The sequence below is a fragment of the Littorina saxatilis genome, linkage group LG3 (assembly GCF_037325665.1).
Source record: "Littorina saxatilis isolate snail1 linkage group LG3, US_GU_Lsax_2.0, whole genome shotgun sequence".
Classification (NCBI taxonomy): Eukaryota; Metazoa; Mollusca; class Gastropoda; order Littorinimorpha; family Littorinidae; genus Littorina; species Littorina saxatilis.
In genome coordinates, this window is record NC_090247.1 from 39,195,532 (window position 1) to 39,218,894 (window position 23,363).

Here is a 23,363-nt window from a genome sequence, read left to right on the forward strand (position 1 = left end):
GGAGTCTGAGAGACAAATGGTGGTGAGCATCCCGATCAGACCGCCCGAGAAGCTACAGACTGAATCATCATTATCAACGTGGAACACTTTTTTTATTTTACGGATGATGTTTTTGTAAACGGATGATTTTTGTTGTGTCCGTGCATGGTGGCGTGATATCATCAAAAGTAGTGACCATAAAGATGACCGTGATTGCTATTGCTATGGGGGGAGGGGGGGGATTAAATATGAATAATTAAAATTAAAGGCTTCCAAAATAATTAGTACAATTAAAATCAAGACTTTGGCAGCAGTGTGCTGTCAAAGAGTATGACACATAATGGACATTTGAGACTGCCTGAGGCAAAAGCTCTACGTTAAATCATCAACAAAACTAAAGAATTTGTACAAAACTAATAATAATAATAATCAAGAACAGTTTAAAATTATTGTTGATACTTTCCAAGAACGATGCTAAATTGACGATTTCTCGTAACTGAGATGATGAAAATTGAAACTTTTTAGCGTTAGTATAACTCTGCATGTCAGAGAGAGAGAGAGAGAAAGCATTAACTGCACACTGAGTACAGGAGGATTTGTTTGTTCGTTTGCTTAACGCCCAGCCGACCACGAAGGGCCATATCAGGGCGGTGCTGCTTTGACATTTAACGTGCGCCACACACAAGACAGAAGTCGCAGCACAGGCTTCATGTCTCACCCAGTCACATTATTCTGACACCGGACCAACCAGTCCTAGCACTAACCCCATAATGCCAGACGCCAGGCGGAGCAGCCACTAGATTGCCAATTTTAAAGTCTTAGGTATGACCCCGGCCGGGGTTCGAACCCACGACCTCTCGATCACGGGGCGGACGCCTTACCACTAGGCCAACCGTGCCGGTCAGTACAGGAGGACGAAGCTGACAAAATTACAAACATTGTGTGCAGACTTCACACATTTTCACACACACAAAAATATGTTTCTAATGGGCAGAATATACCTGCGCAGTTTCAGCGGCACAGACGACGCACTGCCTATTATTTATGCCGCGATAAGGATTATGACGAGTACTTGGCCTCTTTTTCCTTTCATGCAACGTGTAGCGGGCTGGGATAATCTGCAGTGCGTCGTCGGTCCTGCTGAAGTTACATAGGTGAGCGGAGCCCCTAACAAACAGCGTCATAACATTCATTCTTGTAAAACCACGCCCACTTCTTGTGCACTCCAAACGTTCACCAGGAAAAAGCGTATTGTGAAAACCTCAGTCATTACCTCTGTCTTTTGTGCTCTGTCTTGCTGCAAGAACACCCGTCACAGCGGCGGTGACAAATGAAGCGTGGCGAACAAACACAACCAGAGACCTAAGTGCGGACAAACAGACAAACAAAAAGACAGACAGATCTAGAGTGAAGCCATACGGGGGATGTAAAAAAAATCCTTTGAAGCAGCAGTTCTCAAAAACAGCGTGGGTTTGTTCAGCCTGCATACCTAACAACTGGAGGGGGGGGGGGGGGGGGTCCGGATCGATATTAACACACAAGAAGTGCTGCTGCAGCAGCAGAAAGTGATTTTGACTTACACGAACTTAGAAATTCGAGCTGGGGGAAAATTCGAGCAAAGTCCTTTGGACGAAAGCATTTTGATTACTTTCGCGGGTGGGGGTGGTGTGGAAATAAATTGTTGAGGGGGAGAGGAAAACGCGCTTGAAACACACACTTTCTCTGTCTATTGTACTGAAAGAACAGCCGTCCCAGCCTGAGTGACAGCTGAAGCGTGACGAGCAGAGAGAAAAAGAGATATTTTGCAGCAGATCTCCAAGAGAGCGTGGGCGCATTCATCCCACATACCTAACAACATTGGAGGGTCCGAATCGATATGGACGCAATGAAAACTGCTGCAGTAGCAGAAGGAGCCTTTGACTTACATGAACCGAGAAAATGGAGCTTGGGAAAAAGTCGAGCAACGTTCGTTAGACGGTTGCGGTTGGGTTGCTTTAATTTGGCGGATAGGGATGGTGTCGAAATAAAATCCGAAGTAAAGAAAAATTAAAAATTAAAACGTGACACTCATTTTCTCCGTCTTCTGTGCTGCAACAGCAAGAACAGCCGTGTCAACCAGAGTAACAACTGAAGCGTGACGAGGAGAGAGAAAAGAAGATATTTTTCAGCAGACCCAATATGAACGCTACACAACAACAACAACAACAACAACAACAAAGAGAAGAGAGAAGGAACTTTTGACTTGCACGAACTGAGAAAATTGAGCTGGGAAAAAATCGTGCAAAGTTCGTTGGACGGTTGCTGCTGTTGTGTCAGTTTTGTGGATGTTGATGGCGGTGGGGTGTAGATAACAGATTCAATATTTGAAGATTTGTTCTCGGGGTTTGGCCCCGGGGAGGTGAGAAACCAAATGACAAGGAGGAGGGGGGAGTTGGGGTACGTGACACTGGGTGGATGGGGAGAGGGGTTGGAGGGATGAGAGGAGAGGAGGAGAGGAGAGGAGAGGAGAGGAGAGGAGGAGAGGAGAGGAGAGGAGAAAAGGGGTTGCTTATTTATTTATTTATTTATTTATTAAGGAGATTTCTATAGCGCATAACTAAAAGCACTATGCGCTTTACAATATCACTAGGTATAAGCACACGCAAACATACTCTGCTTGGGTGGAAGTGGTGGAGTTGCGACCAAAATTCGTTGGGCGGTTGCAGTGAGGTACGTTAATTGCAGGCGGGAGTGGGGGATGAGGTGCAAATACATTGACATGGAGTAGAGACAGAGGGGAGGGGGGGGGGGCCCGGTAGCTCAGGTGGTAGAGCACTGGACTTGTGATCGAAAGGTCGCTGGTTCGAATCCGGGCCGGGACGGACACGGGTCAACTTTATGTGCAGACCCAGAGACGGTATCCATCTCCCACCCCCGTGTCACCACAATGGCACGTTAAAGATCTTGGTCATTCTACCATAAGTGCAGATGGCTGATACCACCTAAACACGCACACATCAAAAGCCGTGAGGGCGTAAAAACTCGAATCGTATAAACCAATTCATGTCCAATATAGGCAATTAAGACCTGACGGACAATAAGCCCCTTAAAATTTACTTTTTTTTTTTACAGAGGGGAGGTTGGGGTACATGGGGACTGCTGGACGGATGGAGAGTTAGGTTGGTGGGAGTAGGGCACACGCGCTCGATATTGGATGGTTGGGGCCTGTGGGGCATGCTCTCCTGCCAAAGACTACCGTGAGAGTAGAACCCCCACCCCCCCCCCCCCCCCCCGCCCTCCTCCACCCCCAACTCAATTAGCGTCATGTGCCTGTGGGGTCGGAATGGGATGCGGGGGTGGGGATGGAAGGGAATATTGTGAAGGCAGGTGTTGAGGGGGGTTGAGTTGGTTAAAGAGGGGACACTATTGAGACGTGAAGAGCAAAGGGTGCGTCCGTGTGGGTGGACTTGCGTGTTGTGCTTTTATCCCTCCAGCCTTTGTCAAGTTGCAAATGACCGTCTAAAGGAAAGGGAACGTTTCGTCATGTACAGACAAAAACATACCGATCGAACGGACAAACTTGACAAACGGACGTACGAACAGACAGACAGCTCAAAACATTAAACATATATATATGTATGCAAACAAACACAGAACTACACTTTTTTTTTAAATATTTGTAGTAATCGGTTAGAACAGTCGACGAAAAGTAGGATCCGTACATACACCGTAAGACTCCAGAAACAAGTCTGTGTTAGGCTGACGAGTAAGTCGAGTACGTGTAGTCACGTTTTCCCTCTCTCCCTCCCTAATGGTGTGAACACCCAAAAACTTAGCTAACCTCAGCCTGACAAGAACGCTAATCTTTCAAACTCACACAGGTGACACTAACAGGAAGAGAGAGAGAGAGAGAGAGAGAGAGAGAGAGAGAGAGAGAGAGAGAGAGAGAGAGACGCAGCCACATTCACACACACACACACACACACACGAACACACACACACAAACACACACACACCGCGTATATAGACAGAGATAGACAGACACTGAGACAGGCATGGGCAAAAAAATAGTCACACGCACAGGCACAAACGAAAAGACATGAAAATGAGAGAGAGAGAGAGAGAGAGAGAGAGAGAGAGAGAGAGAGAGAGAGAGAGAGAGAGAGAGAGAGAGAAATGTTATAGGGAGAGCAATTTATACTGATGCAAAACAATGCAATCCGTCTGATCAGAATTTGTTCCCGTTACCTCCCTCGAACTTCGGAAACATACATGCAACGTTCTAGGAATGTGAAACTGCGCAGTTCCTGTTACATAATAATTCTATCAAACCGGCATTTGCTCGTTTTCAATGATTGGGTTTAGTTTACTCGGGATCTTCAACGACAAATAACGAAGACTTCTATCTAAGGAAGGTAGACTATCGCATGAATTAACATATGAAGAACTTTCGTTCCCAGACTTTATATACACACACAAAAATAGGACAGAAAAAAACACAAAATAAGTGAATAAGACATACCGTAAAACAAGATTCGATTTAAGTCCAAAACTCACATGTAATGTCAAGATCCTCAACAGAATGTTCACAAAAGCTGTGTCACAGTCACAAACACAACCGCATTTGCTGAAATGCCCAGCACGTATCCACTCGGTTGTTTTATTCCACTCCGAGTTTTTCCGAGTCACTGCAGATATATAATGCTGGTTGGACCAGCCGCGGCACATTACACCAAAGTTACGCCACACCACACACCCACACCTATCGAACAAGTAGTAAAGCCTTTTTCCTCCCAGCTTTGGAGACTCCGGACACATAGGACTGACTGGCTGAGCCGTTGTGGGTGCAATAGCCACCAGCCCAACCCTGCGAAACGAACGAACGTATACGACAGCTCAAGAGACACCAGCGGTGGGCGACCGACGACTAACACAGGCGCCAGAACGCGAGAAATCGTTGACGGTTCATGCAGTCTGTGTTTTCTACAGTCTGTGGTTCAATCAACCACCGCAAAGAATATTAATCACTAGGACTTTGTAATTCTGATTTCAACATACCGCTATAAATTGTAGTTTTGTTGTTGTGTTTGTGCGTGAATGTAAATGCCATGAATTTGTAACAGATTAAAGCATTGTTTACACGGCCACCACAAAAGGTCCATCAATACAAATTTGCATTTACTTGACTTCAATGACTGAACTTAATGCAAGTAGCAGTGCTGACTTCAGTGAGCGGAGTGCAGAAGGGTCAAGTTGTTCCTTGATGATGAATATTGGCTTGAGTTCGATCACCTTGAGACACATGTATAAACGGCCGTGAAAAGCCTACACACGCGTTCAAACACTGAAAAGACGGCGCTTGTTGGGCGGGCTTTCAAAGAGGCCGCCCAGAGTGAATGAGCAACACGAATTGAATTCGAAACGGCGCATACTGGCAATTTCCAACAACAAAACGGCGCGTTCGTACGTATTTGTTGTGAGGGCGCTGTGGCATGGTGGTAAGAAATCAGGAGAGTCGTGAGTTCGAATCCCGGTCGCTGCAGCCTGGTGGGTTAAGAGTGGAATTTTTTCCGATCTCCCAGGTCAACTTATGTGCAGACCTGCTAGTGACTTAACCCCCTTCGTGTGTACACGCTAGCACAAAACCAAGTGCGCACGGAAAAGATCCTGTAATCCATGTCAGAGTTCGGTGGGTTATAGAAACACGAAAATACCCAGCATGCCTCCCCCGAAATCGGCGTATGCTGCCTGAGTTGCGGGGTAAAAACGGTCATACACGTAAAAATCCACTCGTGCTAAAAACATGAGTGAACGTGGGAGTCTAAGCCCATGAACGAAGAAGAAGAAGTACGTATTTGTGAAACTGGCTCTGACTGGACAGCCAGCCCTAGTAGAGCTTGTTCGTTTCTAGGCTGTTGTATGTCAACGTGTGTGTCTGTGTGTTTTGCCTGTAGTGTATGAGTCACTCGGTAGTGTCGCCTGAGTGATGAGGTCTGGCCGCTTTGTTTTGTTGCTGATGCAAGCTGTCAACACTGAGAAACTCTCTGCAGTGTCTTGTGAGAGGCCTCATTTAAATCCCACTGATTCAACCCGCCCCGTCTTCTCCCTCTTCTTCCCGCCTTTGTTCTCCTGACACCCCTGTCCCGAAACTCCTCTCTTCCTCTCCCCCATCAATTCAACCCAGGCTATTGCCACAGGGCTATACTTTCCAGTTGTCACCGTTTACCTCCTTCGAGCCCGGAGTAGAGTCCAGAGAAAACTTGGTTTAAGCGTGTTTTTATTAATTTCTTGTATACATGTTATAATTAATATACAGTAACAACATTAAGAACGTTAACAAGCAGACTGCAGACAGAGAAAACTTGATTACTTACGCTTACTGAAAAGTCTCAGTCTTCTCAGATTTGCATAATTATTGTCTTTGTGTCCGTTTCAAAGCCGATATGTCGCGAAATACGTCCCTATAACAAGGACAATTACAACACTTTGTTCATTTTTAAATTAACTAAAAACACAAGTTAAGTAATAACAATTAGGAAAATAAAATAAAGAATGAGTACAGTGTTGGTATTGTTAGGGTAGGGTGCTATAGTGCATTGTGCATTCACCAACAAAACGTGTCGCGATATAACCTTGAACGGTTGAAAACGACGTTAAACACCAAATAAAGAAAGAAAGAAAGAAAGTTTCCCAAAAATCAAAATAATACTCAAGTCATGTGAGGGCGGGTACAATGAAGACTCAGTCATTGTTTCTCGGTTACTCAGAGACGCTCTGAGACAGCACACGTAACTACAGACTCTTTGTTGTGATCACGAAATGAATCATGCAGCAGGGAATCAACAGACGACTAATTATTCACTGAGAACTGACGAGGGCAGAAAAGGAGAAAAAATTACTAATTAATTAAAAGGGAGGCAAAACTGAGATCAAAGCCAAGAAGAAGGGAAAAACCACGGAAGAGGGAAGCGAAAAGGAAAGCAACGCAAACAGCTGAGCCGGTTAAAAGCGGGTCCACTGATAACAACTTAACGTAACTCTGGTCGATAGCTTTCGTGTGACTTGCGGTTTATCAGCGGGGAAAGTTTTCCGGCAATAGAATTGAATGGAGACTTTGCAGGTCACTGTGAAAAGTAAATGGATTTTGAGGAAAGTGACTCAACTGATAAACTTGAAAGTTAACTAAACGTGCATTTACGAAACGTGACTCGACTGATAAATTTCAAAGCAACTTACCAAGGACTTGACACGCCGTATCATTGTACAAACAAACCCGTCTTAAGGCTTAACAGGACATAAACCCACGTCATTTCCTGATCATCGGCGGCAGGTTGGCCGGTGTCACGATTTCATCTTTCGCCTGTGTACATATTTCCCCCTCGACATATACTCAAGACTGAAATGTTGTTTCCTGGTAAAATTAAGAAGTGAAATTATTTATGGACGAAAAGCATGTCAGTTTCTTGCATGTGAAGAAAATTGGTGGTAACATTTTTATAGATTTCACCCCCAAAATCGAATTCTTCGAAAACGTGTACCGAGTGGTTACGTCCCTTGAGTAAAAAAGGGAAACATTTTAGGATGAATCAAATTTCTAAGTTAAATTAAAAAAATTGGTTGGACAAATTTGGCCCCATGAATGTAAGGTACACAAGGTCGCTAATCAGTACTATCGAAGGGTGTTTTTTTGTTCAGTGTAGAGTTTATGCTAGATCAACGAGGCCGAGAAGCGAAATATCAACACGGCGAAAGATGAAAACGTCACACCGGCAAATGTCAACACCATGACCCGTGAGTGCTTGCTTCCGGACCTGGTGGTCACTCGAGTCATACCGAAAACTCCCGAAGTATGTAAATGTCTTAGTCTTATACTGATCGGCTTGAAGGTCCACGTGTAATGTATGAATCGACGTGAGAAGTTTGATGAACAGTGATAGGTGACATTTCTGCTGGTTCGTTTACCGGACATTCTTCTCAGTGTCACTATACTTAGCGAGGCCGACTAAAGTGTACGATAGCTCTTCCCTTTTAAGTAATTTTTGTTTTACGATAAAGTGTTTATTCTGATTCAGTTGTGCTATGACGCATTGTTAAGTGTGTTGTGAACAGGCACTTTGTAATGCACTTACACGGAATACCATCGGTTCTGTGGTTATGAAGTGTATTCGTTTTAAATAATATGGTGTAATTTTATCTATTCAAGTTGTTTGGTTTTAATAAAACTGTATTCACTTTTTATATTGTGAAACATGTACACTGTTTGGCATTGAGGATCAGAACTTAAGCATGATGCTTACATCAGCGAATTTTTCCTTTCTTAAGGGGTGGTTCCCCCCGCGGGTTAGGGGGAAGAATTTACCCGATGCTCCGCCCAGCATGTCGTAAGAGGCGACTAACGGATTCTGTTTCTCCTTTTACCCTTGTTAATTAGTGTTTCTTGTATAGAATATAGTCAATGTTTGTAAAGATTTTAGTCAAGCAGTATGTAAGAAATGTTAAGTCCTTTGTACTGGAGGCTTGCATTCTCCCAGTGAGGTAGTATGTTGTGCTGCGTTGCGGGCCCCTGGAGCGGGTTTTTGATTAGTGCTTTTGGGAACAAGAAACAATTGACAAGTGGCTCTATCCCACCCCCCCCCTTTTCCCGTCGCGATATAACCTTGAACGGTTGAAAACGACGTTAAACACCAAATAAAGAAAGAAAGAATTAAGGGGTGGTTGTTTTTGTCTTCAGTCTAAGACTCACCTTGCTATTTGTCAGAGCAATGTCTTGTTTATCATGATCACACGCATGTCTTCTGTCCGTTTGAAATCTGTTTGAACTTCAAGCTTCTATATGTTACTGTAATACGCCCTCGGTATGAATAGTTCTGAACGACTCGAGTTGGTTGGGTCGATACTAAATCGGAGAAGAGATCAATACCAAAACCTAAAATGATCGATCAATCAATTAATCAATACAGGTGAATGATTAGTCAGAATACAAGTGTGTGAACGCATTTCTATCTTCAGTGTTGATAGCCTGAACTTCCTTGTATGGAGTTTTGTCCAATCAAGTGATGAAACAGACCGTGGCAGGCCACATACAGGTGCACTTCACATGCCTGTCTGCATAATTACGCCGGTCAATGACACCCGTTTATGTAACTAAGGGGTGGGTGGGAAGGGTAGGGATGTGACAAGGATGGGTGGAGGGAGCTGAAGCAAATCTATGAGCGAAAGCAATTACTCAGAGACAACATAAACATTATACATGTACACCACATATTGTATACACATTGCACAAATATACCATACGAGAGACCCTTGTCTTCAAACCTGAGTCACTGACACAAGGTTATGTAACTAACGTGGGGGAGGGGGGGTGGAATATGATTTGGATGGATAAGTATGGGTAGGTAAACAGTTCACTATGCACTGCAAATATTTGGGACATATGAGGGACACCACCAGGCGTGACTGATCAACATGAAAGTTCGTGTCACACACACACACACACACACACACACACACACACACACTCTCTCTCTCTCTCTCTCTCTCTCTCTCTCTCTCTCTCTCTCTCTCTCTCTCTCTCTCTCAAAAAAAGAAGTAAATAGCCAAATGAAACAGGGAAGCTCCGCGTTCAATACTGCTGCACTGAGCTTGCACAGGCCATGTGCTGACACGGATGCAATGAGGCGTGGAGGAAAAAATATTTGTCAGTTAGCGGGCGATGAAGCGTGCATATACTGTTCAACACCTTTTGTCCACGATAGCGTACTTCAGCAATTGCTGTATGCAATAGGGAGTTTTAAATAATACCGAGAACGACCACAGAAACATCATTCGCAAAAGACAAATACGTCCCTAATTATCTAAGAAATAAAGGAAAGTAAGCGTACTAAACGCATACGACATGGGTTTCACAAAATATTGAAAACTCTTCGACTCCAACTAATACTGTACATGTACGCATTTGACGCATATTTGTTCATGAACCATGCACTTTTGGCCGATTATACAGGTTCTTGTTGGTGTTTTCGGCGAACATTTGGATGCTCAAAAAAAAAAGTAAATTGTAGTGGAGGGTAGTGGGTGAGGGGTAACATAAGTGTATGGACACTGACAACAGAACTGAGGAAGGGTGATTGCACATAATTTAGGTGCTTTACAACATGGCGTTGTAGTGGAGGGTAGTGGGTGAGGGGTAACAGAAGTGTATGGACACTGACAACAGAACTGAGGAAGGGTGATTGCACATAATTTAGGTGCTTTACAACATGGCGTTGTAGTGGAGGGTAGTGGGTGAGGGGTAACAGAAGTGTATGGACACTGACAACAGAACCGAGGAAGGGTGATTGCACATAATTTAGGTGCTTTACAACATGGCGTTGTAGTAGAAGGGAAGGGTTGAGGGAGGGGTAAGAGAAGGGTTTGAACGCTGACAAAAGAATGTTGGAATACAATTCGATTCAATACAGGGTTATTCAATCTGTCTGAGGCAGGGCGGAGAGGGTTGGGCACTTTTCTTTATTTGGTGTTTAACGTCGTTTTCAACCACGAAGGTTATAATATCGCGACGGGGAAAGGGGGGAGATGGGATAGAGCCACTTGTCAATTGTTTCTTGTTCACAAAAGCACTAATCAAAAATTTCCTCCAGGGGCTTGCAACGTAGTACAATGTATTACCTTACTGGGGGAATGCAAGTTTCCAGTACAAAGGACTTAACATTTCTTACATACTGCTTGACTAAAATCTTTACAAAAATTGACTATATTCTATACAAGAAACACTTAACAAGGGTAAAAAGAGAAACAGAATCCGTTAGTCGCCTCTAATTACGACATGCTGGGGAGCATCGGGTAAATTCTTCCCCCTAACCCGCGGGGGGGTGTGGGTTGGGCACCTGTGCATGTTTGCTGTATAGAAATGAGAATGATAGGATGGGAGAAGGAGAAGAGACTGACAGAAAAGCTAGACCTATGCACTTTAGACAGGAAAACACAGAGGACTCGTATCATAATCTGCACAGTTCGTGTCACACATCGATCATGTACATTTTTGCAACGCGCAGATATATAGGCCAGGCCAGCAGTACAGGCATGTCAACCGAGCCTTGAGGCCATTACAGTGTTTCATGTTGTTGGCCGTACAGCTTGACGAAGAGTCTTAATCTTTCATTGGCCTCGGCCAGAACAATTAAACAAGAACGCAGTTTACCTAAGGGGGTAAATAGTATGACGGCTAGTATACATCGATACAACTCCAAATGTCTGTTCCGTTTCTAACACATTTGGCATAACCCTGGCATAAGTCATGAAAAATAGAAAAAAAATAATAGTGATCCTATGTTGAATGTTGGGTAGTTTTCTTTCTGAAGAGAAACCATTTTCAAACTTGTTTGTTTTGCCCAAGTCTTTTGCATTCGCCTGCAACTGCACGCGCACTAGTAAGAATAATTCTTTGATCTGTGTAAATAAAATTTTAAAAAGGCCGTGTTTCTAATGACTCGAGAAGAAAGCAAGCTCAAACTCCGCATGGCAAAGCCATTAGCAGATGTCTCGAGACCTTTATCATTATACTTGTGTCAAAGTCTTTTGCGGTCAATTTGAGACCCCCTTACATTTCTTTGCCACGGTGCAATCATTAGTCTAGTAGTGTTCTTCTTCGCTGAATTTGGCTCTGAGGAGCATTTTTCTTTGCATCATCGATCATCAATAGTTTTCTTTTGCATATCTAAGTCCAGCAACATGATGTCAACACTTGTGGCCTAACAACGGCACACAGTTGGCCCCAAAGCACCACTTTCTTGTAGAAAAGATAGACAGATAGGACACGCACGCACGCACGCGCGCGCATACACACACACACGCACGCACGCACGCACGCACGCACGCGCGCGCGCATACACACACACACACGCACGCACGCACACACACACACACACACACACACACACTCACTCACATACACACACTAGCCAGAGGAAAGCGCATGCATTATTAACAAGCTGTGTTTCTGACGCAATCCCTTTCACTTGAATCGCTGCACGGAAAAAGACAGTAATAGCATGTGCTGAGGAAAAAAAGCCAAACTTGAAGAATGCAGGAGGAAGGTTACGAGATGAAAAGTCCTCACGGTGCTCCTATCATCTGATCCTATCGCAACATGAACTATCTAAGAAATAAAGGAAATAAAGAGACATCTGCTAATGGCTTTGCCATGCCGAGTTTGAGATTGCTTTCTTCTCGAGTCATTAGAAACACGGCCTTTTTAAAATTTTATTTACACAGATCAAAGAATTATTCTTACTAGTGCGCGTGCAGTTGCAGGCGAATGCAAAAGACTTGGGCAAAACAAACGAGTTTGAAAATGGTTTCTCTTCAGAAAGAAAACTACCCAACATGAACATGAGAAACGTGTCATGCAGATCACTCATAAAACAACTCAGGAGTACCAAATCTCCGGACAAAATATTCCAGAAACGCTGTAACATACTGTAACCAGAAGGGACATTAACCTTGCTTCAAACCAACACCCACTCACCACCCCTCGGCTTTGACATTCAGCAATCAATGGCGTATTCATCAACGTGGTAAATGTAGACCATAGGGTTATGGTCGATTGCGCGTGTCGAGTGAAACAGGTTAATTTATGTAAATGGCCTTTCTTTTGCACTTGTGCAGCATTCTTACACTTTTATTCCTCTGCCTTGCATTACGAGGCATTGAATAAGGAAGCAGAACTGGGTGGCCGAGTGGTAACGCACTTGCGCTCGGAAGCGAGAGGTTGCGAGTTCGACCCTGGGTCAGGGCGTTAGCAATTTTCTCCCCCCTTTCCTACCCTAGGTGGTGGGTTCAAGTGCTAGTCTTTCGGATGAGACGAAAAACCGAGGTCCCTTCGTGTACACTACATTGGGGTGTGCACGTTAAAGATCCCACGATTGACAAAAGGGTCTTTCCTGGCAAAATTGTATAGGCATAGATAAAAATGTCCACCAAAATACCCGTGTGACTTGGAATAATAGGCCGTGAAAAGTAGGATATGCGCCGAAATGGCTGCGATCTGCTGGCCGATGTGAATGCGTGATGTATTGTGTAAAAAAAATTCCATCTCACACGGCATAAATAAATCCCTGCGCCTTGAATATGTGCGCGATATAAATTGCATACAAATAAAAATAAAAATAAAAAAATAAATCCCTGCGCTTAGAACTGTACCCACGGAATACGCGCGATATAAGCCTCATATTGATTGATTGATTGATTGATTGAGAACACTCGAGAAAACTCGTAGAAAGTACCGGTAAATCATCGACGTCAGAAAGTGGGTCTCAGTAGTTAGAAACGGTTTATTAAAAAGGGTTACTGTATGGTAATTGGCTTTCCCGTGAGCGTGCAGTCAGAAAGTGGGTCTCAGTAGTTAGAAACGGGTTTTATTAGAAACTGTTTATTAAAAAGGGTTACTGTATGGTAATTGGTTTTCCTGTGAGCGTGCATTGAGTTCTTCCCTCCTGCATCATCAGGTGTTGATCAAGGTTGCAGGACACATTCATAATCAATAGAAAGTCCTGGCCCTGTCCAAAACCATACTGAATAATGAAAGTCTTGTAAATATAACTACTGTAATCACACTTCTTAAATATCGGGTATGTCTGGCGTCCTAATATAGGAGCAATTGGGTACCTGTGAATAAAACTTTGATCAACAAATAACTAATAGAGCAAAATATATAGAGCTATTGCAAAACACTGGAAAATGACTCATTGCTTGCTTGAAATGTCAATGTTATCAGTTTCTCGCAAATCGGAATGAAACTCTAAGAGAAAGGGTGGCTCCATAAACATGTACGAATATGCCTAACATAGGTCTTTCTTTATTTGGTGTTTAACGTCGTTTTTAACCACGATGGTTATAATCGCGACGGGGAAAGGGGGGAGAGAGCCACTTGTCAATTGTTTCTTGTTCACAAAAGCACTAATCAAAAATTTGCTCCAGGGGCTTGCAACGTAGTACAATATATTACCTTACTGGGAGAATGCAAGTTTCCAGTACAAAGGACTTAACATTTCTTACATACTGCTTGACTAAAATCTTTACAAAAATTGACTATATTCTATACAAGAAACACTTAACAAGGGTAAAAGGAGAAACAGAATCCGTTAGTCGCCTCTTACGATATGCTGGGGAGCATCGGGTCAATTCTTCCCCCTAACCCGCGGGGGGTCCTAACATAGGTGCCCAACCACTCCCATTCCTCCTTGTACCCCTTTCGCACAGAAAATACAAGCAATGCAATGAGTAACGACGAAATCAAACTGACAACCAAACGTGACTTTCTCTTGCACATAATTTACCTATATGATCAGGTAAATGTTTTTCGATACTCTACCTAACCCATGATCAATAGACCTCTGTAGCTCAACAAAAATCAATCCCTTGCATTATCAGTGTCAGATTTCTACATCTTTTTTTTTTACAAATTGAATATTTTCATATAATTCAATCATGCCCGAACTTTTACAGTTAACCTTTTTTCTCAATGAATTTAATGGCATTACCAAAATGAGTCTGGGTCGACATTTTGATACAAAGCACATGGGTCACGTCTCCTTCTACGCCGCTGGTTTGCATCATACCCACACACACCCACACTCACCCCACCCACCCCCCACCCCTTTCTCCCCGCCCCCCTCCGACATCCCCCTCCCCCTTCCCTCGACATCCACACACCCCCATTCCCCCATCGTTATTCCAAGAGTGCCAGCCAACAAAAAAGGAGTCTGGAACTTCTCACCCTTGTAATTAAATCTAGTCCTTTCTGTCTGTCGACTCTCTAGCTCGACAACTTTACTTGGTCTCGGCCAGCCCAGACTGATGGGATCAATCCCGTTGAGAATCACGCGGCCTGCAGGCCTTGGGTCTTGGTGACCGCGACAAGACAAATCAGTGCAGTATACTCTGGAGGAAACGAGACTGCGGACATGTGTGTGCTTCAAGCACAAGAATGTGAACTCATGAAGAAAAGGGACCAGAATAGTAAGAGTGTACAGTTCAAGCCAATGTTTAATCGATTATCTGGGTCACACACACACACACACACGCACGCACACACGCATGCACGTACGCACACACACACACACACACACACACACGCACACCGTCACACACACACACACACACACACACAAAACGTGACATCGGTCATCAACAGAAAGGATCAGTCATGACATAATCATGCCTCTCGGAATCACATTTATCCACATGAACTATCCATGACTGTGCACCGCCATCGGTCATTTTGTCGTTACCCGGCATCGGTCAGTGACCGACGGTGACAAAGGCATCAGCTTAAAGGCACAGAAAGCCTCCCGTAAACCATCACAGGCCCTGTCAGTACAAACATCCTTTTGTTTAAACACTCACCTCTTGAGAACATCCTAGGTGCCCTACGTAAAGAGCGAGCAATTTTCAAAGAATTTATTTTTGCGTGGCGAGACCGGATTGTCTGATAAGACAATCGCCGGGGCGGCGCGTTTTGGCGCTAGACCTAACTTTTAAAATCTAAATAATCAATTGACAGCTTGTTACACCAATCAGTCTGCAGACTATTAACCAACACAAAAAATTAAAAAGGAAGATCAAATTTAAACGAAAAAAAACCACGATAAAAGATTTCCGGCCTGCACTGAATCACTTGTAAACTAACAGAAAATATAAGTTCAAGGAACTGACGTTGAAGCTGTTTACGTCTCAGGAGTGTTCCGAGTGTTCGGAGAGCAAAAATAAACTTACAGAAAAGGAAAACCAAAAGATGTTTATGTCCTAGAAGCGTTCTGTTTAGGGATTCAAAATAAACTGCCGGTGTAACACGAAATTTTTACTCCACGAAAAATTTACTCCGGAGTAAATATTTCGTACGAAATTCTTACTCCGAGTACACTTTTCGTACGAGAAAAGAACTCCCCAAGGCACGAAAAAATTACTCCCTCCACGAAATTTTTACTCCCCATTTTTTTTACTTCCAGTAAAAATCTCGTACGCAAAAATGGGATGCGGGCGAAGGGATAATGCCAATAAGTGATCTCGCGCACACGAATGTCGCGCTACCCTCCTTCCACCCCTGCCACCACTAAGACTAACAGGGGACAAGGGAGTAAACATTTCGTACACCTGGCATGGGAAGTTAAATTGCTCGTGTTGGGGTGAAGTAATTTATTCGTTATTTATTCGTCAGGGGAGTAACATTTTTGAACGAAATGTTTACTCGGAACTCACCTGTCTTGGGGAGTAATTTTCTCGTGCAATGGGGGAGTGCTTTTTTCGTAAAGGGAGTAACTTTTTCGTACGAAATGTTTACTCCGGAGTAAAAATCTCGTGGGAGTAATTTTTTCGTGTTACACCGGCACGGGCGCAACAGATTCGTTTATGTGTCAGATCGTGCCTGGAAGAGCACCAAAATAAGCGCCTTTCTTCTCTTTCCACTGATTCATTCTCTCGTGTGCGGTAAACAGATGCTTCAGATCCATCTTTGAACTATTTATATAGCGTTTACCTCTATCAGCGCAAATGAGGTAAGAGGGGGGGGGGGGGTTAGGGCCGAATGGTAGGGGCATTCGAAGCTACAACATTTTGTAGCTCTACGCCGCGGTCTCGCTTATGATCCAGCTATCCTACGACTGTAACCATATGAACCTCAGAATAATTGCAATATTTGCTCTGTTAAGTTTTTTTGATAACTTTATGTTAGCGCTATAATATAAAAAATAAAAAAAGATCTGGGAAAGTATACGTCACCGTTTCCAAACTAGGTCAGGTCAAGGTCAAGGTTACCTTTTTTCACGAACATCTAGCCTTATTCGCCCCCCCCCCTCTCTCTCTCTCTCTCTCTCTCTCTCTCTCTCTCTCTCTCTCTCTCTCTCTCTCTCTCTCTCTCTCTCTCAGGTTCCTTTTCTATTATATCAGTGTTATTCAAGATGTTTATGTTACTGTCTACAGCTAACATTTCATTTCATTTTTTCCACGATAAAAAAAACCCGTTTCATTGAGAATTTTTCTTGAGTTTCATTCTCATACACATCTCCGTCCCTTTATTAATTCAGTCACCTTTTATAGGCAAATAAAAACTTTCTTTCTTTCTTTCTTTATTTGGTGTTTAACGTCGTTTTCAACCATTCAAGGTTATATCGCGACGGGGGAAAGGGGGGAGATGGGATAGGGGAAAGGGGGGAGATGGGATAGAGCCACTTGTTAATTGTTTCTTGTTCACAAAAGCACTAATCAAAAAAGTGCTCCAGGGGCTTGCAACGTATTACAATATATGACCTTACTGGGAGAATGCAAGTTTCCAGTACAAAGGACTTAACATTTCTTACATACTGCTTGACTAAAATCTTTACAAACATTGACTATATTCTATACAAGAAACATTTAACAAGGGTAAAAGGAGAAACAGAACCGTTAGTCGCCTCTTACGACATGCTGGGTAGCATCGGGTAAATTCTTTCTCGTCCCAACCAATATGGGACTCCCCCTAACCCGCGGGGGGTGCAAAGAAAAACAAAGACCGACAAAGTAACAACAGATCATACATAAACCACACCCGGAGGATGATATACGTTCCTCGGGGATAATATCAGTTCATTGCACCTGGACACAGCTTGACACTGTGTCCTATAACTGAAATGACTGAACTGTCAACGCTTGTCACGAATCAAGATGGACCCCCGCCAACTGTTGAATGAATGAATTCGCACTGCAGCTGTGCAACCGCAGCTTTTGAAGCTCTGGCGTGACTGTTACAACGTGTGTGGAATACAGTTAAAGTAACCCTTTCACGCGTCAGCAAAATCATCGCAAGGCTCTTTGACGCGCGTGCGCACACACACACACACACACGCATACAATCACACACACACACACACACACACACACACACACACACACACACACACACACGAATCATGACAAGCACTCACACACACACACGCACACACACACACACACACACACACACACACGCGCGCATACACCACCTATACCACCACTTCCATAGAGATACAGACTCAGTCGGGGGAGGGAGAGAGAGAGAGAGACTGATTGAGAGATAGATTCACTCTTATTGAGAGAGAAAGAGAGAGAGAGAAAGAGAGAGTGAGGCGAAGACGAAGGAGAACAAGTCGCGTAAGGCGAAAATACAATATTTAGTCAAGTAGCTGTCGAACTCACAGAATGAAACTGAACGCAATGCCATTTTTCAGCAAGACCGTATACTCGTAGCATCGTCAGTCCACCGCTCATGGCAAAGGCAGTGAAATTGACAAGAAGAGCGGGGTAGTAGTTGCGCTAAGAAGGATAGCACGCTTTTCTGTACCTCTCTTTGTTTTAACTTTCTGAGCGTGTTTTTAATCCAAACATATCATATCTATATGTTTTTGGAATCAGGAACCGACAAGGAATAAGATGAAAGTGTTTTTAAATTGATTTCGACACATTTAATTTTGATAATAATTTTTATATATTTAATTTTCAGAGCTTGTTTTTAATCCGAATATAACATATTTATATGTTTTTGGAATCAGCAAATGATGGAAAATAAGATAAACGTAAATTTGGATCGTTTTATAAATTTTTATTTTTTTTTACAATTTTCAGATTTTTAATGACCAAAGTCATAAATTAATTTTTAAGCCACCAAGCTGAAATGCAATACCGAAGTCCGGGCTTTGTCGAAGATTACTTGACCAAAATTTCAACCAATTTGGTTGAAAAATGAGGGCGTGACAGTGCCGCCTCAACTTTCACGAAAATCCGGATATGACGTCATCAAAGACATTTATCAAAAAAATGAAAAAAACGTTCGGGGATTTCATACCCAGGAACTCTCATGTCAAATTTCATAAAGATCGGTTCAGTAGTTTAGTCTGAATCGCTCTACACACACAGACACACACACACACGCACGCACATACACCACGACCCTCGTTTCGATCCCCCCTCGATGTTAAAATATTTAGTCAAAACTTGACTAAATATAAAAAGACGACGCCGGATGACGAAGACGAGAAAAGGTGTTTTGAATTTAGAATACTATACATAACTGCATGCACCTGAAACATTACAAAAATTTCATCTTCTTCACCTTCTGACTCCACTTTTGGGAAGAAAGTACGCCCTTGCAACCTAGTCGAAAACTGGTTTTTGACTGCTATAACATGAGAATAATGTGAATATCCCACACGCACAGGGCCTCACATCTTGTACCTCCAAACTGAGGGCAAAGTGCTTCATAAAGAAGCATGTGCGAAACATCCATCGTGCTTGTAAAAAAAAGAGCATGCAACAAATTACCGTTTCCAAAGGCTGATACTTTATGCAATATTTTCTTTGCACGCTTATCTTAGAACCCAAACAGGAAACCATAAAAAGCTCTTCTCAGAAGGCAAACGTTAAAACAAACTTTCGCCCCGCTCCGGCCATAAATCATAGCTTATCCGACAACCAATCAAAACAGCCTTTCGCGTTCACCCTACGCTGGACGAGCCAATCGGCAAACGGCGAACATGACAAAGCTGTCTGGCTACAACACTGGAATCTTTGACGAAAACCTCGGAAGCAGAAAAGCGGTTCAGAATTGCAGATGGTCTGATAAGCAGAATTATTTTCTTAAAAATATGACACATGGTTTACTGTCTTGCGGTGAAAATTACCAAGAACTTGTTAAACAGTAGAAGCCCCTTTTAGGCCCCCGGTTCCCCCGGTTTTTCTCGGGTGTACACTACATTGGGGTGTGCACGTTAAAGATCCCACGATTGACAAAAGGGTCTTTCCTGGCAAAAGTGTATAGGCATAGATAAAAATGTCCACCAAAATACCCGTGTGACTTGGAATAATAGGCCGTGAAAAGTAGGATATGCGCCGAAATGGCTGCGATCTGCTGGCCGATGTGAATGCGTGATGTAGTGTGTAAAAAAAATTCCATCTCACACTGCATAAATAAATCCCTCCGCCTTGAATATGTGCGCAATATAAATTGCATAAGATAAACATTTAAAAAAATTAAAAATAAATCCCTGCGCTTAGAACTGTACCCACGGAATACGCGCGATATAAGCCTCATATTGATTGATTGATTGATTGATTGATTGATTGGTTTTTAAGACCACCGCCGTTATAAGACCCTAGTTTTCCAGATATGCTGTCATGTCAATATATGTAAATGTACCTCCATTTTCAGCCCCCCCCCCCCCCCCTTTCTCCTTTCAAAATGTGATTTTCTGTGATTTTTGAACGTCTTGAAAAGGGGGGGGGGGTTCCGCCATAGTACTTTATTTTAGACACAGCTGGACTTCGTATTTGTTGTCTTATCAGCATTCTTCTAGTGTGTGAAAAGTAGGCGTACAACTGAAGAGCATCGGTAAGGCGGCGGGAAATGTCAAAAACCACCGCCGTAACGGTAAATGGGCAAACATAACATTAAGGGTGACAGCGGGCGCAATGGCTTGGTGGTAAGACGCCGGCCTCCAAAGCGGACGGTCGTGGGTTCGCATCCCGGCCGCGCCTGGTGGGTTAAGATGGAGATTTTTCCGATCTCCCAGGTCAACTTATGTGCAGACCTGCTAGTGCCTTATCCCCCTTCGTGTGTACACGCAAGCACAAGACCAAGTGCGCACGGAAAAGATCCTGTAATCCATTTCAGAGTTCGGTGGGTTATAGAAACACGAAAATACCCAGCATGCTTCCTCCAAAAGCGGCGTATGGCTGCTTTAATGACGGGGTAAAAACCGGTCATACACGTAAAAATCGTGGGAGTTTCAGCCCACGAACGCAGAAGAAGAAGAAGGTGACAGACGCCTGGCACTGGCAGACAGACCTAATGATAGGTTGAAAAGTAAAGTGGTTATTCCTGTCGTGACTGACGACTACCTCTACAAGAAAAACTAAGGTGTCGTTTTCTGCAACTAACAACCAGTGGACAACAGAAGATGTGGACGAGTTTGCCCTCACAGAATGTGTTCAGGAACACTAGCATGTTATGAATAAACGGACAAGTGAACATGACGACAGAATCCTTTGACAGACATTGAATTCTCTGGTGAAGGTCTGGGGGAGACCTTGTCGGCTCAGACAGTAGGGCCGGAGTGGGGGAAGGAGGCCGGCTGGACCATAACCATTTTGAAAGTCTTACATCTCAGGTCGTTTGTCTTTTAACTTATTTTTCACCTCAACCCTCATCTGTTTTTCCTGCTTTGTTCTCTGGAACCCTCTGATTTGTTCTCTGGAACTCTCCGAGTCTCTGAGTTATCAGCAACCACACCAAATCGCTGCTTTTCAGAGGAACGCCTGAATCACGCATGTTCTGACAGTCTTGTGTGTCTCAGTTGTTGTTTTTGATTGCTTGCTTTACTGTAAGTGTTTTTTGGTTTATTTTTTGAACGTATAATTCTTCCACTCTACTCTCTACCCCCTCTGATTTTCTTTCTTTGTTCTCTCAAACCCTCTCCTTATCAGCCACCACAACCAAACGTTTCTTACTCGAGTCACACCGACAGATATCCACACAAAATGCCCTTACAATTTCCTGTCGCTGCCGCAGCGTGTAGATGCCATCCAGGCGATAAATCATGTCAGGAGGATACGCCGCCCCAAACAATCCATCTCTGAGCGATACGTGACTCGGTCTCGCCTCGGTACACTCTATACCGCGCCCCGCCGCTTCCAGACATTTTGCATATATCGCCAAGATATCATTCTTCCGCGTGCTTTGACCACAGACCCTGGTCATTTTATAGCGGCGTACTGGATGACATGGTCAGACGCAGATTGACAAGGTCAGATCCAAATGAATGATTGCATGACATGGTTGGAAGTTAATGAAGTCAATGCTTGATGGGGAGTACTCTATAAATGGTTATCGATCCAGCACATTGCGTTGTTACAGTGGCGATGTACGCTCTACATAAAAAAGAAGCATGTCCGTATTGCACACTTTCACTCATTGGACCACTCTGTCAATGAACTATCGTTCATTTTTTCGTGTGTCTAACAATATTCCAGGAGAAGACGACAATCGTAGACTACCTGATGGCTCTTTGTCAGCATACGCCACTGCCTTGACCCCAGAGAATTTCTTCTCCTGATTTATTGACTTCTGGAAATGTGCTGCTCTACAATTTTGAGTGTCTTTTTATGCGGCGGCGGGGGCAGCGGGTGGTGAGGGGGGGGGGCGGTGTCCTAAAGATTTGTTTTTGTCATGTTATGTTGTTTTACGTTGTGATATACGTATATGATACTGTGTCAATGTCTTTTTCAAACTGTCCCGGATATTCCTCAAATTACAAAACCTGACATCACAGAAACCCAGTATAAAAAAAATGTGTTATCGACAAATACTTCCTTGTATATATTTCTTCATCAATGGAAATATGAAGTGAACAAATACAATGATAATGACGTCAATGACCGTCAAGAAAAAGGACGTCCAATAACCACACTTTCGTACCGTTTTAACCCCAAATAATTCGCTGAAAAACGCAAGCCGCTTTCCGGAGAAATAGGACGTGCCGCCGGCTTTCCCGTTTCGAGGTTCTGGCGAATCTGTGGAATCAGTCAACTGTACCTTTATCTGGACGCACATGACACGATTTGTTCAAAAACGCATGAGTATGGTAATTCATTAAATAAAAGTGAGTGAATGCGCTTTAGGGCGCTACTTCCCTCCGGTTCTGGAAATAACAAGTAGTCCAGGAGCGCGGCTGAGGCCTAGTTAACTCATCACGAACAAAAGCAAGTGAAGTAACTCAGTCAGTGGAAAGTAACTCAACCGAACTTCACTTTGCCTATATTACGATATTTAATTAATCTTTTAAAACACTCGCTTTTGTAAAGTGAAGCTAGTCCCCCTGCGCGGTATTATTATTTGTAACGAAAAATCGTACGGTATAACTTTGGAAGTGATATAAGGGCCTTTTAAATATCAGTCACGAACATCATTATCCGGTTGACATAAATTATCAATGCTTTCAAACCGTCTGTCCAACGAAGATTTCTAATTTGATATCTATTAATGCTCTGTGCCTTTGAACTACAAATGAAGACAACGCACCCTGCAAATACCTGACACAATCCGAGAACCCTGCTTCCCGTATGGTCCATTTTGTGTTGGCTACTACTGTCATTTTCTGTCTGGCTGGCTGTAATGTTGGCACTCTATGTTGGTCGACTCGGCGCAGAACTGAATGTCAGTCGAAGGCGGCAATCAGGTATTTGGCTTTGATCACACTGAAATTGGTGGGATGTTCGACTGGCGGCAATTTCTAAGATACACTGATAGTGATACCGAGTTAGACTAGTGATTTTTCAGGTTGACAGCTTCTATTATTGGCGCGTTTTCAATATCATTTCTCTGTGTCTGTGCCTGTCTATCT

The 23,363-nt window shown here is 43.4% G+C and overlaps 1 protein-coding gene across 5 annotated transcripts in view; it reads right to left on the minus strand.

Moving 5' to 3' along the window:
* Positions 1 to 23,363, minus strand: part of LOC138962358 (uncharacterized) — a 73,691-nt gene that overhangs the window by 24,838 nt on the left and 25,490 nt on the right. The window contains exon 1 of one of the 5 annotated variants that reach the window (XM_070334153.1): positions 4,516 to 4,910. The exons of 3 other annotated variants lie outside the window; for them this stretch is intronic. The gene's annotated coding sequence lies outside the window, so the exon portion shown is untranslated. Of the gene's footprint in view, positions 1 to 4,480; positions 4,911 to 23,363 lie in introns of those variants that run through there. One more of the 5 variants, XM_070334154.1, reaches the window with a different exon arrangement.